The following is an 18310-nucleotide window of genomic DNA, read 5'->3' as shown; positions in this document are numbered from 1 at the left end:
CTCGGGAGAGGCGGTGAATGGTTATGCATGACGGATAGGGGACCGTAATATTTGTCCTCAATCAGATATGACGGCGCGAATCTCGTTCAATATCGATTATGGATCAATAATTACCGGAAAAAGAAGATTTTACCTTTTTTAGACTTATACTAGGACTGAAACTCTCCTACTATATAAAGGGGAAGTTTATCTTTAGTCTGACACATTGTAATACGCAATTCAAGGCAATATATGTAAGCCTCGTGAATTTTTATAATTAATTCAGACTAATTTCGAGATTTAAGGATGTAAGTTAATTAAACTGAACTATAAAAGATTAATTAATAAAATTATATTATTGGATAAGTAAGAAACTAAGGGTTGTCCATGACTAAGGGGACAAGGAGACAAGAGCATTAAATCGAATTAAAAATGAACAAAGGAATGGAAATTAAGAAAAATTTAGTAGCTTGATAATGGAACTCATTTGAATATAAAATGAGAAGTCAAAAGAAAGAGGTCCAAGGCAAGTTAGAGCTTGCAAAGGCAATGAACTGAAGTGGTAGCGCCAAAGTCGGCGTCCGCATTTTTTAGGAAATGGGATAGGTCGCGCGATATTGGCGCGTCGCGCCTGCCCCCGCGTCCCAACGACTAAAGCTAGTTGTTTCTTTTTTGGCAAGGAATAAGAATGGGCCATAAGACAGATATTTTAATACTTAAGATATTTTAATTATTTGGGACTTAATTATTGAAAATCTAGAGAGAAGGAAGAGCCATCTACCATTAATATATCTTTAAGGTATGAATTAAATGTCTTTCTTTAGTAAAATTTGGTTCATTTATTATATCTCTTAACTCTCCAACATCATGGAATTCATAGATCTTTGAAGAAAATCTCAAGGACACTTCAAGAACTCAAATCTAGAAAATTCTAGGGTTTGACAAAGAGGTAATATCTTCACTCCAAACTTAGGTATTATACTCCATGGGCGTAGTAGAGTGTATTATGAAGGTAGAATTTTATTTAAACTTCTATTCATGAAACCCTAAAAGAGTTGGTTGGTAGGGAGGATGAATAGTGTTGGGTCTTATTTGAACGATGTTATTTCAATCTTCTAGTGGAACGAATAGATCCCACAATATGTTTAATGAAGGATTTGGAGTCAAAATTCAAGGATTTACCTTCAAGTGATGAAATGGGGATTTTTGCTAAACTTATGAAATTAGACTTAAAGTTTTAGACACTTAGTTGGGTTAGTTAGTATTGTTGTGACGCGTTATTGAATTATGTGAGTTCGTATATGTAGATTGAGGCTTGTCGGCATTATCGGATCATTCGGGTAAGGTTGGAAGCGATTTGAGGTACGTTGAAACTTATTACCTTCAGAGCTTTTCTCCAAACTCATATCAAAACACGATTAAATTGGGCTTCTAAATATGAGTCCTATCTTGTGGGGACGAGCGAGTTGGGATTGTACCATTTCTTGCATCATAGAAGATTTGAGTGCTATGAATATTATTTTGTTGAAATGTTATTCAAATTTTAAAACTAAACAAATGAGAATAGCACTTGTAGTATTTTTTTTTTTAAAACGCAAATACATGAGTTGTGAAATATTTTAGATTTAACTATTTTCAAATAATTGATTTAGCTATGAATATTGTCATCGATAAATGTAAAGGTTTTGGGAGTTACTTAAGTTCACCGAGATTGACCTTGGATATTTTTTCTCATTAGGTCATGAAACTACACGTGCCGGTGTAGGCGTAGAACCTACCTTACGGTTGGGGACTACGACAGTGTACTTCCCATTAGGGGGTACTATCGTGCTACTTTATTAGCACGGCTGAGTCGATTCGTGCGGCACCACGATGAGACGACCTGAGCAAGTAGGGTATATGATACTTGCCGCTAGGTACATAACCTAGTTGACCTTTCCTCGTGTCAGTGATAGTATAGTGCTCCCGGTAAATGAAAAATCTAACATGATTTTGTAAAGATCAACGCTAAAGGAAGACATTGAAATGTGTTTTATCTTATTATTTTATTTCTAAATTGTTAATTGATATAAATGTTTCCTTCTTATATCAATTGTTATTGCATATCTTACAACTTCTTAAGGCTTGTGTTATATTTTTTGTTGGGGAACGGTTCGTGATTCGTCCTAGACATGTGGAGCTTAGGCCTTTCGGCCACATTTTTATTTCTGTTTTTAGGGACTGGACCTGAGCAGCTTGGACCACGTGGGTAGGACAGCTCTACATTTCCTGTTGATACTTTTGGCGAGACTCCACCCTCGCACCCGTGGAGGACTTTATTATATTATCATTCTTTTGAGCCACCGGGTTATGCCTTAGTTGGCTATGTCATTCCGTATCACAGAGATTCCATAGACAATAGTAGTATTCATTTGACTGAATACATAGGCAGCCCCTTAAACTTGCACCTATTGAACCTGTACCTATTAGACACCTATTGTTGTAAAAAATGTATCTTTTAAGCACTTTTTGCTGATGTGTCAAACGCGCGGTTCTCACTTCTTCCTAACACGTAAAAGCATTAATTTTACACTATCCTGCCGGAAGCACGAGTTCTCTCCGAAAAAATAAAAATTCAACGATCATCTTTTTTAGCCTACATTCTTCTCTTCTCCGGCTATATCAACCAAGTCAACCATTTTTTTCCTTTTTCTTCAGATGTAGCTATCGCTACCACCACCTCACTCGAAAGGCTTGTTCCTTTTTACCGCATTAACTTATGTAATTATCTGAGCATATGCCAAATTGGGCGGCCATGGTTTTTTCCTTCCAGAATTCGATGGTGATAACCAGTTGTGTTGATACCAATTAGATTATTTGAGTCAAATATATCGGTCAACGCCATCCACTATGAAAAATCCACAAAACATAACCATGTTCCTCACCTTCTCTTTTTCTTCAACAAAACCCATTCATTAATTCAACAAAACAGAGCCTTGTTTTCCTCGCCTCTCTTTCTTCAACTAAAACAACTTACTCAATTTTGAGTTCTTCAGTAGACCTCTTCCCCAATTCTTGAGGAATTGAAGTATGTAGGCTTCTCTTCTTCAACGCCCAGTTGAGGATTAGTGGTGTATAACATTAAGCATAATGTGGCAAATTGTACAACTCCATGAATGTGTGTCTGTTGTTTGCTTTGATCGATAAAAGAAGAGATCTAGTGGGTTTACCGTTCGTTAGACAGATTATTTCAGTTTTACTTTTTATATATCTTTTCTTTGTTTGCTGACATGTAATATTTTTATTAGTTCTGGTTGTTAGGTCAGAAGAGAGTGATATGCACGCACTTCATTTGGTTTAGAATTGTCATATTTGTGTTTAATAGACACATTTTGATAAAGATAAGGTGTTTAATAGGTACAAGCCTTAGTATAAGTGTATAATTGGAAAAACAGTACAAGTTTAAGAGGTTGTTTATGTATTCAGCCTATTCATTTTGGGTTGTAATCCTATGGTTACTCATATGGCATGCATGAATGAAACTTTCTTCTACCTTTTTGAAGTTTTCTTTCGAAGTAAAATAATTGCTTAAAGATTATTTTTTTATGATTTGGGTTATATATAAAGATGATTGTATTTGAAGAGGCTTTCATATCCCCTATTAGGTATATAGATGAATATTAATTTATGGGATGGTTCACTCAGGTCGGGTAGAGTACCGGGTGCCGGTCACGTGGTTTTAGGGCGTGACAATACAAAAATTTACTTTTGTCTTCTAGCTATAGTTCAAGGCATTACTTGTTTGTCATGACCGAGCTTGCACCGAGGGTCCGATCGAGGACGAATTCCTCTGTTCAATCTAAGATTAGATTTGGTCACCATATTGCAATTGGTTTGATCATCTATTTTGTTACTAATTCATCTATCTTTTCTTCTTAGTTGTTCATATTAAATTAAACCATGTATCCTTCAAAACGCATATAAATTTAATTGTTACTCATTTTTGGGGTAAAACAATTTGGCGCCTATTGTGGGGCTAAGAATAATAGTGGTTATTTGATACGAATATTCATAACACACCCTATTTATGCTTACTCTTTGAAATCTTAATTTCAGGTCAAGCCTAAAAATGTCAAACTCTCAGTCTGCTCATTTGACGTTGAGTCAGTCCACATTGGCGAAAATAATAATGTGGTTCCCATTAATGATTGTAAGCACGTGATTTTTGCTTCACGGACAATCACTCCAAAAGAAAACAAAAAAATAGTGACAAATGACCTCGCTGTGCAATTTTTCGATTTTTCGTGACATGTGCTGTTAGTCATTTGTGGTTCGGGCTATTTTGCATTTAATCTTATCGATCAAAATACAAAGTATGTCTGTCATGGTAATCAAACCATAATTCGGTCATTAAAAGAAAATTCACAAAAAATATGCAGCTTTTATTCTAGGCTGTGATTTTAACCATTTTTAAAAATTTTAATATGTGTGTGATAATTGTTTAGGTGTTGATTAATGGGTGTTTTTAAATTCATTTTAATTTAGTTGTATTATAACAAAAAAAAGTGAAGAAATCGGATTGGACCCCAAATGAGGCCCAAAGCCAATGCAAGACCAAGCCCAACCCAGGCTGCCCCAGCAGGACCCCAAACGACATCGTATCAGTATCCCTGTTGGAACCGTTGATCTGATTCAAACGGACGGTCTTGATCAGACTGCTCATTTACCCAAACGACGCCGTTTCAGGCAAGATGATCTAAGCCGTCCAACCCCCATTGATCCAACGGATCCATGTCCTCCTCTAGACCCGTTAACATGACCCGGTCCATTCCCCCTACCCGGTCTCACCCACCATCACCCTCAAACGACGTCGCCCCCCTTTAATGAATAGATCCTGGCCCTTGATCTCACATGATCCGACGGCCAGGATCTAAACCCCTAGATCGTATATAAGCCTTCTATCATACCCCACGCCCCCTATCCGAACCCCCCCTTCACTCGTCTTCTTCACCAAACCCTGAACCCCCCCGAAACCCTAGCAGCCGCCATGGCTTCCCTTTCACCAGAACCCGGCGGCATGGACGCCGGTGACCACCCCCTGAACACCCTAGGACCACCTCACTGTCCTGAACACGGATCTGCTATCCTTTTGCTTCGAATCAGTCCCTAGTTTCTCGAATCTTCATTTGAAGATTCAAGTCGAACCATGACCTACACCAAACCACACCATACTCGTACCAGACACTCCCCAGACCTCCCTCGTGACCAAACCAGGCTTGGTTTGGTCCGAATCTAACTAGGGAAGCATAAATCTCAAATCCGCCTTTAGAAACCCTAAAAATTCTGATGTCCGGTCGGTGTCCATTTGAACCAGACGATTAGGGTCTAATGGACCTTAATCGAAGTGTTCTCAGTGGAGAACACTTCGATTAAAGCCCGTTCAACCCCAATAAAGGTCGATTCAAATCCGAGTTAGGATTTGCTGATTCCTTTTCCAAGACTCCCAGGTATTTTTACTTTATTAGTTCATGTGTTTTGTTATAGTTAAAGGTCTGTTTGTATGGCCAATTGTCTGTAGTTGATTTGCTGTGAATTCTAACTGCCCCGTCCATTTTGCCCAAGGTTTCTATGTTTGGTCAAGCCCTTCTTCATTTTTTGTGTATGTTTGTAAGCTGTGCAGTCAGCTGAATTTAAATTTGATCGATTAATTAGTCCCCAGTACAACTTGGTTTATGTCAGTGCAATTTGAATCACATACTGATACTTTTGGATTTCTGGTCATTGGTTTCGATTGTATGTATTACAATTAGTATAGTCGAGTCGATATACGTCGTCAATTAGTTCAGTTTGGAATGGCGATAATCTGATCTTTGTCATTGGTTTGTCTGCTGAGATTTTGTTGAATTCAATTAGGAACTGAGTGTGTGGCTTGAGATTTGTTCAAATTGAATCAAAAAACATTTGAGGGTGTGTTATAGTTGCAGTTCAGGCTGTGATTTTTAAATGGATAACATGTTCTCTTGGTTTAAATTGTGGGTAGCATGTGTATGGTTAGCTGTTAAGGAATTAAAATAATTGGACAGCATGTGCTGTCAGATTATATTCCTGCTGCCCATGCTTTGGCTAAATAAATAAGAGATTAGGACACTTTAACAACAAAATAGAGAGGGTCTGTCAGGGACCTCATGGGAGGTCTGGTTATTTAAAATAACTGAGTGGAAAAACAGCAGGGAGAGGGAATTCTGAGTTGTCCAGCAGACTGTAAAGTGCTGAGGGTAGGCTATAAAAAGGCAGACCTTCCGTTAGAACATGGGGGATTTTTTTTGGAGCCTGGAGAGAAGGTTTTCTTAAAAAAGGCTTAAAGAAAGAAACATAAATTCTCAGAATATTGTAACCAAACACTGTCTGAAACTTACATAAGAGTTCAAGCTAGTCAAAGCTGTCTTGGCCAATTGTTGTTGGTTATTTGCCAAGTTGTTTGGGATCATTGGATTGTTGTTGCTATTGCCATGAACATTCTGGTTCTCGGTTGTTTTCTACTCTGTTTTCTGGGATTTTCTGCTTGGTTCTCTATCACTTGAAGGCTTCATAATTGAGGCTGGTTATTGCTGTTGGTTGTTGTTGCTGTGTTTGCTGCTTGGTTGCCCGTTGCTGACATCTTTCTTCTTCTCCTGTCTATTGTTCAAACATCCAGGTACACGACTAATACTGTCAATGTAATCTGAAGTTGAGTATGAATACAAAGAGAAGAGTTGAAGATCGTTTATTTTATGTATAGCCTGTACACTGAATGATATGTAATGTATGATAGTTTACATTTTGTTCGGATACTGAGTTAGTTTTCACACATAGCAACTGTCAATGTAGGGTAATTTGACATCCAATTGTGTGCGTAGGCTGTTGGATAAAAAATTTCGACCATGTAGTAGGTTGTAGCTCAGAAATTAATTGAGTTTGTGATTAGCATGTCCAGTAACGCGTGAACTATTCATCATTAATTAACTGTTTTTCCCTTTAATGAACTGTCCCGTTATAACTGATAAACCACGCCTGTAGAACAAAGAACAAGTTCACGGCCTCAACTTCACGGGGGTCGAGCCCAGGTTGAAACAGACCAAGCAGGCCCGCACCGGATAAATAGTGGCCCAGGTCTGGCCCATCCCGCATGAGCTGGATTTGGGCCCATAATGTTCGATCCGCTGTCCGTGCGCGTAGCCACGTTTTCTTATTATGTAAAAGCATTTTGAATCCTGCTATAGAAAAATCTGCAAGCATGTAATTAACTAGGACTATCTCTGTTTTCAATTAGTAGAGACAAACGCGACAGGAAGCGTAGTTGCTATAGGATATCCTTTTAAAATAAGAATGAGATGAGCCTCGACAAATAAAAAACGCACAAGATGCGGGGCCCTCGTTAAATGTATATATCAAAGCATTCAGTTTCCAAGGCGGGTCGTTTAGCAAATTTCACGACCCTCCCGGAATAATAACGCGATAGTATCTTTAGGCGCGTGTTTAATAATCTATTTTCTTAAACTCGGGTGTGCATTTCATGCGACCCAAATCCAATTCCTAAAACATTGAATAAAATATGTTCCGGATCGCGGGTGCATTTCATGTGACGCAATCCAAAAACATGTTTTAAACGATGTTCACATTCCTTGTAAAAATAATGATAATAATGATAAAAGCGGTTAAAAGATAAAATTGACACATAAGTTCACATTTGTATAAAATCAGATAATCAAGCCGAATATAACAGTTGAGCGACCGTGCTAGAACCACAGAATTCGGGAATGCCTAACACCTTCTCCCGGGTTAACAGAATTCCTTATCCGGATTTCTGGTACGTGGACTGTAATATGGAGTCATTCTTTTCCTCGATTCGGGATTAAAATTGGTGACTTGGGACACCCTAAATCTCCCAAGTGGCGAATCTGAAATAAATAAATCAATCCCGTTTCGATTGTCCTTTAATTGGAAAAAACTCCTTTGTACCCTCTCGGGTGTGGAAAAAGGAGGTGTGACAGCTCTGGCGACTCTGCTGGGGACTTCCTGACCCAGAACCACTGGTTCAGGGTTAGAAATTCGAGCTTAAATAAATTGTTATATTCAGCTTTATCTGATTTTGTTACATGATCTGTGCTCAATGTGCTAACTAACTGCTTTACCGCTTTGATATTTTGTGAACTGTATATAAATTGTGCCGAAACCCATATCCTCTCTGAGTCTTCTAAATCATGAAGAAGGGCGTACTTCGTACGGCTTCTTTTCTGTATAGTGTCAAATCCCAATTTAGAACGAGGTTCGGACAAGTTGCTAAGCCGGTGAAGCTTCTGTATTCCCGGTACGCTGCCCCTCCGGCTCGAGCTGTCCGCTTGGGTAAGCCAGGTCTAGAACAAACACCCAGGTTCTGAACCTAGAATAACTCAACTTCATGCCGGATCCCTAGTAGGAACGCTTATTTGCATCATGTGCATTTTTGACTTAGGGGACTCAACACAGGGGTTGGGTCCGTCTAGGAATAGCAACCTGAAACAGAAAAGGCCATCCTGATGCATCCTGCTCACTGCTTGAGCATTTATTTGCTTCGAACATGCATGATGACCGGTTTTGAATGTTGGGAATTTTTTACAAAAAAAAAATGACAAAGTTCAGATATAAGAGAAAATGGGTATATTTACTTAACAGTTTGTTTTACTAAAAACAAGGGAAAAGAGAAAAGAGAAAAATAAGAAGCTGAGAATGAGGAATGAGTTTTTATTTTAGTTTACTTTATTTTCAAAAAAAAAGAAATAAAAAATAATAATAATAAATAAATAAACTAGTTAGTTTATTACCCGAACTACGTCGGTTTGATTCTCACCGGATGTGGGATACGTAGGCAACCCTCATCGGGTCCAACTCCTTTTTTTTTCATTTTACCAATAATGATATACCATATATACTTTATTATGACCTGAGAGTCATGGTCTGTCCACGTATTGTTTTTTTCCAAATTTTTTTTGTTTGGAGTCAAAATAAAGGTTTTTGTTTTTGCCTAAAAAATCACCTTAATAAATGTGCAGGATGAGCACAGAGCAAAATGAACCATTCTCGGCCCTCAGCGAGGTCCCTCTACAACTACACATGTGGTGGAATGACTTGGAAGCCGATAGCAAAGGGATAGTGGGAAGAGTATTGGAAGGTTTTGTCAATTTGTTGAGTGTTAGGCCGAGGACAGATATTCTGGAAGCTCTAATACCATTTTGGGACCCAACCCGCAATGTATTCCGCTTTGTTGACTTTGAACTTTCACCAACACTTGAGGAAATCGCCGGATATGCGGGATTGAATGAGAGGTTAAGAGGGCAATATTTACTTTCGCCGAGGCCAGTATCTCCGCATGCGTTTCTGGATCTGCTAAGCATCAGTCGGAAGATACAACATGATGATTTATCGAGAGGATGTTGTGATCTCCATTTCTTGTATCAGCGGTACGGAGCTCCGCAAGGTTTCGAGGAACCAAACCTTGGACTAACTCATGGCGGGAACAGAAACAAATGGGAAGCAAGACGTACTTTGGCTTTCATTACAGCGTTCTTGGGAGTCATGGTCTGTCCTAGGAAGGATAAAAAGATAGAGATAGGCCTTGTAGGGATGGCCGACGTTGCAATCAAAAGAGCCGACAGTACTGTGGTCCCTCTGATTTTGTCTGAAATCTACAGAGCTTTGACTATATGCCGAGAAGGGGGCAAGTTCTTCCAGGGCTGCAATCTGTTACTTCAGTTATGGATGCAAGAACACCTCCATCACCGAGTAGGATACATGAACCACGGGTTAACCGAGAGGAATTGTATCAGCGGTTTCGAGAAGCGCATGACAGGCGCCAGATTTCCTAAAGGTGTCGAAGCATGGTTTACACGGTTAAGGTCAACAACAGCTGACCAAATTGAATGGGCATTCGGTTGGTTGATTGTTACTGAGGTGATCTACATGTCGGCTGGAGAATGTCATGTTCTCTTAATGGGACTTCGCAGCATCCAGCCATATGCCCCTCATCGGGTATTACGACAGCTGGGCAGGTTTCAAGTAATCCCTACTGATGAAGATTTGAGCAAGCATGCCTTGGAGCTGAGCCCGGGAATCATATTTCCTGAGGGGAAGATTAGAAAGCTGTGGCACGAATGTAGATTCTTGGAACCCAAGACCATGGTATGAGAACTAACTAAAGGTGAGGTAGACCCAAAGTACGATGCTTGGTTCAAAAGAAGGTTTCAGATTCGGCAAAGACCTGCTAAAAGAGCCCACGTCCAACAATTCACAGATGATTCACAGGAGCAATGGGGATGGTTAAAAAGGGAGGAAGGTTACCGGATTGAAATCGGGAAGCTAAAGCAACAAGTTGAAAGGCTTGTATTTGAGAACAACGTGCAAGTCGCCTCGGAGCAGGCTGAAAGAAATAAGTTAGCCCAAGAGAACCAAACCCTGAAGGCCTACCTTCGCCAAGCCAGTAAGAGTAACGTTGACCGACAGAAGCATCGCTCCGATGAAAGATTGATAGCAAGTTTGAGAAATCAGGTCGGCCAAAGCCAAGAAGAATTAGAACAATCAGAAGCTTGCATAGCAAGGATGAAGGTCAGATGGGCAAAATACACAATGGCCCAGAAGCAGCGTCTGCAATAGGTCATAAGGGATTATGAAATGAGCATCGGGATATTAAGGGAAACGAACTCCGCTCTACATGATCGGATCGTCAAACAAGCACGAGACGCTCAAATCGACAGGAGACATTGTTACGATGCAATGGCCTGCATGGAAAGGCAAATGGAGCTGTTCCAAGATCGACTTGCCAACAATGCTCAAGCACTGAGATTGAAGAACCGGCAAATAGAGCGATTATTCGCTGAAAGGGACAACATTCGAGGAAGGATCGACGAAATTGGGCACTACATCTACACGAGATGCCTAGCATATGAGCAAATGCCTCGGAAAACCCTCCTTGATTCCATCATGGGCTGCGTCCACCGGATCATGAATGAATTGAAAGGCTTGCAGAGGGACCTTACACCTAGAGCCGCGAAAAGACCGAATGACGCCTCGCGGGCCCTTAAGTTGGAAAATTAATCCTTGCTCAAGTCCTGTTTATTTGGCTTTGTTTTCCCATATGTTGTTTTCGTTTAGTCAAATCAAGTTAAAACTGTGGAATCTGTACTGTTGCTATTCTTTTGTTTGAAGTAATTTGTAATAGCAAATTTTGATGATGAATTCAATGATTCCAAAAAGAATTTTGTGTGTCTTTACTTTGTGGCAGAACTACGCCTGGTCTGATTCGCGCGGGGACGTGATATGTAGGCAATCCCCATAAGATTCGACCGCTTTTAATAAAGAAAGAAAAGAAAATACAAAAATAAAATAAAATAACAGAAAAAGGGGACAAATGAGCAAACCGGGATGACGCATGTTGTTTGAAGCGAAGCATGTAGAAACGGTTAACTGCCTAGGAGCATTGCATCATCTATGTGTTGAGATCAAATCTGTTAAACTCTAACGCTAACAAAGTTTGTTGTTGTTTGATCCAGACAGTTAGTTGTTAAAGAATTCTGGCAACACACCCTTATCAAACCAGATCCAAAGGACCGGTAGTAATAAGCATGACTACTTCAGAGAATAATGAGGAAGAAAGGTCGATGAGCCAGTTGTTGAAAGAAGCGATGGAAAAGATTGAAAGGATGGGGATAGAGATGAATGCAATGCAATTAGCTTTAGCCAAAGCACAAAAGAGCCATGAGCCACTGGGGCGCATGCCGGAATACCCCCATTCCGGCCCTTCCACAAGCTTTCCAAATCCCCGCTATCATCAAGAAAGAAGCCCTCATGATTCCCAAGCTCCACCACCCCATCAACCTCTCCCAACACCAAATATTCCCACCTTTGTGGGACCCACATCAGCCACCTTGCAAAGAACGACCAGTGAGCCATTGTTTCAGGCTCCCGATACGCAATACTATCCCCCTGAGCCCATATTCCATGCCCCCGAGCCCCAGGCCTACAATCCGCACTTGGAGGTACCGGCAGAGATTGAAAAGCCGGTTAAAGCCCCTGAACAGGATGAGGTATTGAGAAAGTTCAAAATCCTGGAGCAGTCCTTCAGGAACCTGCACGGTTTGGGCAACCAAGTCAGCGTAGCTTACAAAGATCTATGCCCTTTCCCGGACGTCCAACTCCCAGCTGGGTTCAAGATGCCTAAGTTTGATTTATATGAAGGGCACGGCGATCCCATGGCACATTTGCGGGGATTCTGTAGCAAAATGAGCGGGGGCAGGCGGCAAAGATGAGCTGCTGATAGCTTATTTCGGCCAAAGTCTGAGCGGATCTGCACTAGAATGGTATACCAGGCAGGATTCCAGTAGGTGGTACACTTGGGATGATTTGGCGCAGGCTTTCGCAGGTCATTTCCAGTACAATCTCGAGATAGTCCCTGACCGTCTCACGTTGTTGAGGACTGGGAAGAAACCCGGGGAAAGTTTTCGCAAGTTCGGTTTCCGCTGGAGAGAGCAAGCGGCCAGAGTCGATCCTCCCATGAGAGAGGGAGAGATGGTGGATTATTTCTTACAAACATTGGATCCAACCTACTTTGGTCACTTGGTGACAACGGTTGGAAAATCCTTCAACGAGGTGGTCAAGATAGGGGTCATGATAGAAGAAGGTCTGAGGTCTGACAAAATCTTGAATTATTCGGCACTCAAGGCCACGACCCAAGCTATTCAGAATGGCACCGGAGGTGCGTTGGGAAGAAGAAAGAAAGAAGAAATTGCCACGATCGAGGCAGACAATTGGTCCAGGGCTAGCAAGCCACACTACAACCAACCCAGGCCTCACAGGCCAAACTACCCATACAACCCACCACAACACTACTATCCACCTCGAGAACCACATTGTTTCGTACACCAGGCCCAGACATACGCTCAGCCTCCGGTACGTCCGCAATGGCGTGCGCCGGTTCCCCAGAACACATATGCACCCCACAAAACACCTATCCTCCACCAGGAGCATATAGAAACCCTCCAGGGGTTGTCTTTCGAAGAAATCCAGCTGCTAGGAATGGCAGGTTGCGGAAGCAAAGAACTTTCACTGAGTTGGGAGAAACCTACACTGCTTTGTTCCACAAATTGAGGCAGTTGGGTTTGGTTAGTCCGGTCGAGACTCGAGGACCAAACCCCCCGCCCCAAAACTTGGACCAATCAATAAGCTGTGAGTATTGCTCAGGGATGTTGGGGCATGATACCGAAAAGTGTTGGAAATTGAGGCATGCCATACAGGATCTTATTGACACCAATAAGATCGAGGTCCAGACACCGGAGGCTCCCAACATCAACCAGAACCCACTGCCAGCGCACCACGAGACTCACATGATTGAGTTGGTGTATGAGGGAGGAGAGTTGAGAAAGCCTTCACAGACAGTGATGATGATCCAGGCCGCCCCGAAAGAAGGATCAACCAGTGGGGGAACGAGGGTACAGTCGCAAGGGGAAGGCGTCAAGCCAGTAGTGATATTGGGAAAGAGTCTGTCCGCCATAACAAGCAAACCCGAGCCAAACAAGTTAGTAATATCAGGGACTCCACCTACGCCTGTAGTTGTGTTGAAAGGGGTGTACAGGGAACTGGTCACTATAAAGCCTGTAGTCCAGCTACCGATGATTGATAGCAAGGTTGTGCCTTGGAAATACGAGAAGGCAGTGGTGATGTACAAAGGAAAACATGTGGAGAAAGTTAGTTGCGAAGCGCAAGGGCTGACTCGATCAGGTCGGTGTTTTGCTCCGGTAGAGTTAAGAAGAACCAACCCAACTGCAACCAAGAAACCTGTATCCGAAGAAGAGGCTGAGGAGTTCCTGAGAAAGATGAAGGTACATGACTACTCCGTGGTCGAACAGCTGAGGAAAACACCGGCCCAGATCTCGTTGCTGTCATTACTGATCCATTCTGAGGAGCATCGTCGGGCCTTGATGAAGATATTGAACGAAGCTCATGTGCCCAACGAGATTTCTGTAAACCACCTGGAAACCATTGCCAACAAGATTTTCGAGGTGAACAGGGTGACATTCTCAGATGATGATCTGCCGGTGGAAGGTACGGAGCATAATAAAGCTCTATACCTAGCTTTCAAATGTGAAAACTCGGTGGTAACTCGAGTATTGGTGGATAACGGATCAAGTGCCAATATTTGTCCACTATCTACCCTGAACCAGTTAAAGATCAACCACGGAAGGATCCGCAAGAATAGCATCTGCGTCCGAGGATTTGACGGAAATGGAACAGCCACTGTAGGGGATGTTGTACTTGAATTGACCATCGGTCCAGTCCTGTTCACCATAGAGTTCCAGGTGTTAGATGCCACAGTATCTTATAACCTTCTGTTAGGACGACCATGGATTCATGCAGCCAAAGCAGTGCCCTCCACCCTACATCAGATGGTGAAGTTCGAGTTGGAAAGACAAGAGGTCGTGTTACACGGCGAGGACACGGCATGCACCATGGGTGGCGCTATTGTACCTTTCATAGAGACCGCTGATGACAAAGGTCCTTGGTCTACCAGATTTTCGATACAGGGTCGGTAAACAAAATTGCTGAGGGAGAAAGCATCCCACACCCTAGGGTAGCTGCTGCGACAGTCATGATAGTTTCGGAAATGCTGGGTAATGGATTTGTGCCGGGAAAGGGCTTGGGAGTCGAGCTTCAGGGGATTGTCCAACCTGTTTCCCTGCCTAAAAATCTGGAAACTTTCGGATTGGGGTTCAAACCAACCGCAGCAGATAGGAAGCAAGCGCGAAAAATGAAGAAGAAGGTTTGGTTTCTGCCCAAACCGGTGCCACGTCTCTCAAGGTCTTTTGTCAGAGCAAGCGCCCAAGGGCCGCCGGTCCCAAATATTCTAAGACCATTGATTGGTATGGATGGGAACTTGAATCAGAGTTTTGAGAGGCTATTCGCTGATGTCAGTATGGTAGAAGCTGGAGAAAGTTCCAGCAGAGCAGAGATACAGTTTGTGGGGCCTGAGGCCAAAACCAACAATTGGACGGTTACTCCTCTCCCTGTCCGAGGGGAGTCTTGGTAGTAGGCTTTGATTTATGTTTTGTTTGTTTTGTTTTGTTCGGATTATTCAGGGTGTAATCCAAGTTTTACTTTTGTTTTGTAAAAGTGTGAACCCTTTTATCCCGCAAGTTTAATAAAGTTCTCTTCTTTTGTCCCTATTTTAATTTTTGTTTTGTTCTTTTTCTTTCTGGACAGTTCTCTTTTTACTGGTTCTAACGACATGGCATGCACAGCAGATCTTCGACCTAGTCTAATAAATCAATCTGAATCCGACTTAATGACACAAGAGGTCGTTTGCGATGATGAATCTGAATATGACAAAGATAAAGCCTTCGAAGAGATAAACCGAGAATTGTGCCAATTTGAAGAAAAACCCAAACCTAACCTAAATGACACTGAGGCTGTGAATCTAGGAGACGTTGATAATGTCCGAGAAACCAAAATCAACATCCATATTGAGCCGAATGTCAGGGAAGAATTGATCAAAACCCTCGTGGAATTCAAAGATGTTTTTGCATGGTCATACGATGATATGCCGGGATTAAGCACCAATTTAGTGGTTCACAAATTGCCCACTGACCCAGCATACCCTCCGGTCAAGCAAAAGCTAAGGAAATTTAAAACAGAAATGAGTGTAAGGATCAAAGAAGAGGTGATTAAGCAGTTGCAGGCGAAGGTCATTCGGGTCACCCGATATCCCGAGTGGTTGGCCAATGTGGTACCAGTTCCAAAGAAGGATGGGAAAATCAGGGTGTGCGTCGACTACCGCAATCTCAACAAAGCAAGTCCCAAGGACAACTTTCCATTACCCAACATCCATATCTTGATCGATAATTGCGTTGGGCGCGAGATCGGATCATTTGTGGATTGCTATGCGGGTTATCATCAGATCCTAATGGACGAAGAAGATGCGGAAAAGACAACATTTATCACGCCATGGGGAACTTACTGCTATCGGGTAATGCCGTTCGGACTAAAAAATGTCGGGGCAACCTACATGCGAGCAATGACTGTTGTGTTTCATGACATGATACACAAAGAAATCGAGGTGTACGTCGATGATGTGATCATAAAGTCTTGGCGTCAGGAAGACCATTTAGCAGACCTAAGGAGATTCTTCCAAAGACTCCGAAGGTATGATATCAAGCTTAACCCGGCCAAATGCGCATTCGGGGTTCCGTCAGGAAAGCTGTTAGGATTCATCGTCAGTCGACGGGGGATTGAATTACACCCATCCAAAATCGAATTCATCCGAGATTTGCCACCGCCAAAGAACAAAACAGAGATAATGAGTTTGCTGGGTAGACTCAATTATATCAGCAGGTTCATCGCTCAACTCACAACAACTTGTGAGCCCATATTTCGGCTGCTGAAAAAGGATGCTGCGGTAAGTTGGACGGCAGAGTGTCAAGAGGCTTTCGACCAAATCAAAGGGTATCTGTCTAATCCACCCGTATTGGTCCCGCCTAAGCCAGGGAAGCCCTTAATTCTTTATCTGACGGTCCTGGAAAATTCATTTGGTTGTGTACTGGGGCAACATGATGACACAGGAAGGAAGGAGCATGCCATCTACTATCTTAGCAAGAAATTCACAGTATATGAAGTCAAGTACACTCAACTCGAGAAAACATGCTGCGCCCTAACTTGGGTAGCTCAGAAGTTGAAACACTACCTGTCCTCGTATACTACTTATCTCATATCCCGTTTGGACCCATTGAAGTATATCTTTCAGAAACCTATGCCCATAGGGAGGTTGGCAAAATGGCAAATTCTGCTCACAGAGTTCGATATCGTCTATGTGACGAGGACAGCCATGAAAGCCCAGGCGCTGGCCGACCATTTGGCAGAGAATCCCGTTGATGAAAAATACGAACCCTTAAGAACGTATTTTCCCGACGAAGAGGTATTGCATACAAATGAGTTGGAGTTACCCGAGGAACCGGGTTGGAATCTTTTCTTCGATGGAGCTGCAAACGCGAAAGGGGTTGGAATAGGAGCCGTACTCATTTCTGAAACAGGATGCCATTATCCTGTTACGGCTCAACTACGCTTCTATTGCACCAATAATATGGCCGAGTATGAAGCTTGCATTTTGGGTCTACGATTGGCTGCGGACATGGATGTCCAAGACGTCTTGGTCTTGGGAGACTCGGACCTCTTGGTACATCAGATTCAGGGTGAATGGGAAACGCGGGATCTGAAACTCATACCATATCGACAATGCTTGCATGATCTGAGCAAGCGATTTCGATCAGTGAAGTTCAAACATGTCCCGAGAGTTCATAACGAGGTTGCGGATGCATTGGCCACCTTAGCATCAATGTTGCACCACCCTGACAAAATGTATGTTAATCCTCTGCACATCCAGGTCCGTGATCAGCACGCTTATTACAACGCCGTAGAAGAGGAAGCAGATTGCGAGCCCTGGTTTTATGATATCAAAGAATACCTCAGAATGGGGATATATCCGGAACAGGCCACTGAAGACCAAAAAAGAGCCCTTCGGCGTTTGTCAAATGGTTTTTTCCTCAGCGCAGGGGTGCTATACAAAAGAAACCCGGATTTGGGATTGTTGATATGTATAGATGCCGGTCAAGCCATGACGGTTATGGCAGAGGTACATGCTGGAGTTTGTGGGCCACATATGAGCGGATATGTATTGGCAAGGAAGATCCTTCGGGCAGGGTATTATTGGCTCACCATAGAACATGACTGTATCACTTTCGTGAGGAAATGCCATCAGTGTTAGATACATGGAGATTTGATTCATTATCCACCAACAGAGTTACATACGATGTTCGCACCCTGGCCGTTTGTGGCATGGGGCATGGATGTCATTGGACCTATCGAGCCAGCAGCATCCAACGGTCATAGGTTCATTCTAGTAACCATTGACTACTTCACCAAATGGGTTGAGGCTAAAACCTTCAAGTCGGTAACTAGAAAGGCAGTGGTAGATTTTGTGCACTCCCATATCATCTGCAGATTTGGGATCCCAAAAGTGATCATCACGGATAACGGTGCGAATCTTAATAGCAGCCTGATGAGAGAGGTATGCCAACAATTCAAGATTACACACCGCAATTCCACCCCATATCGTCCCAAGGCGAATGGAACAGTCGAAGCAGCCAATAAGAATATCAAGAAGATACTGCGAAAAATGGTAGAAGGGTCCAGACAATGGCACGAGAGATTACCCTTTGCTTTGTTGGGTTACCGCACTACCGTCCGGACTTCCGTAGGTGCAACTCCTTATTTGTTGGTGTACGGAACTGAGGCTGTA

The sequence above is a fragment of the Nicotiana tabacum genome, chromosome 5 (assembly GCF_000715075.1).
Source record: "Nicotiana tabacum cultivar K326 chromosome 5, ASM71507v2, whole genome shotgun sequence".
NCBI classification, from domain to species: domain Eukaryota; kingdom Viridiplantae; phylum Streptophyta; class Magnoliopsida; order Solanales; family Solanaceae; genus Nicotiana; species Nicotiana tabacum.
This window is presented reverse-complemented; position numbering follows the sequence as displayed.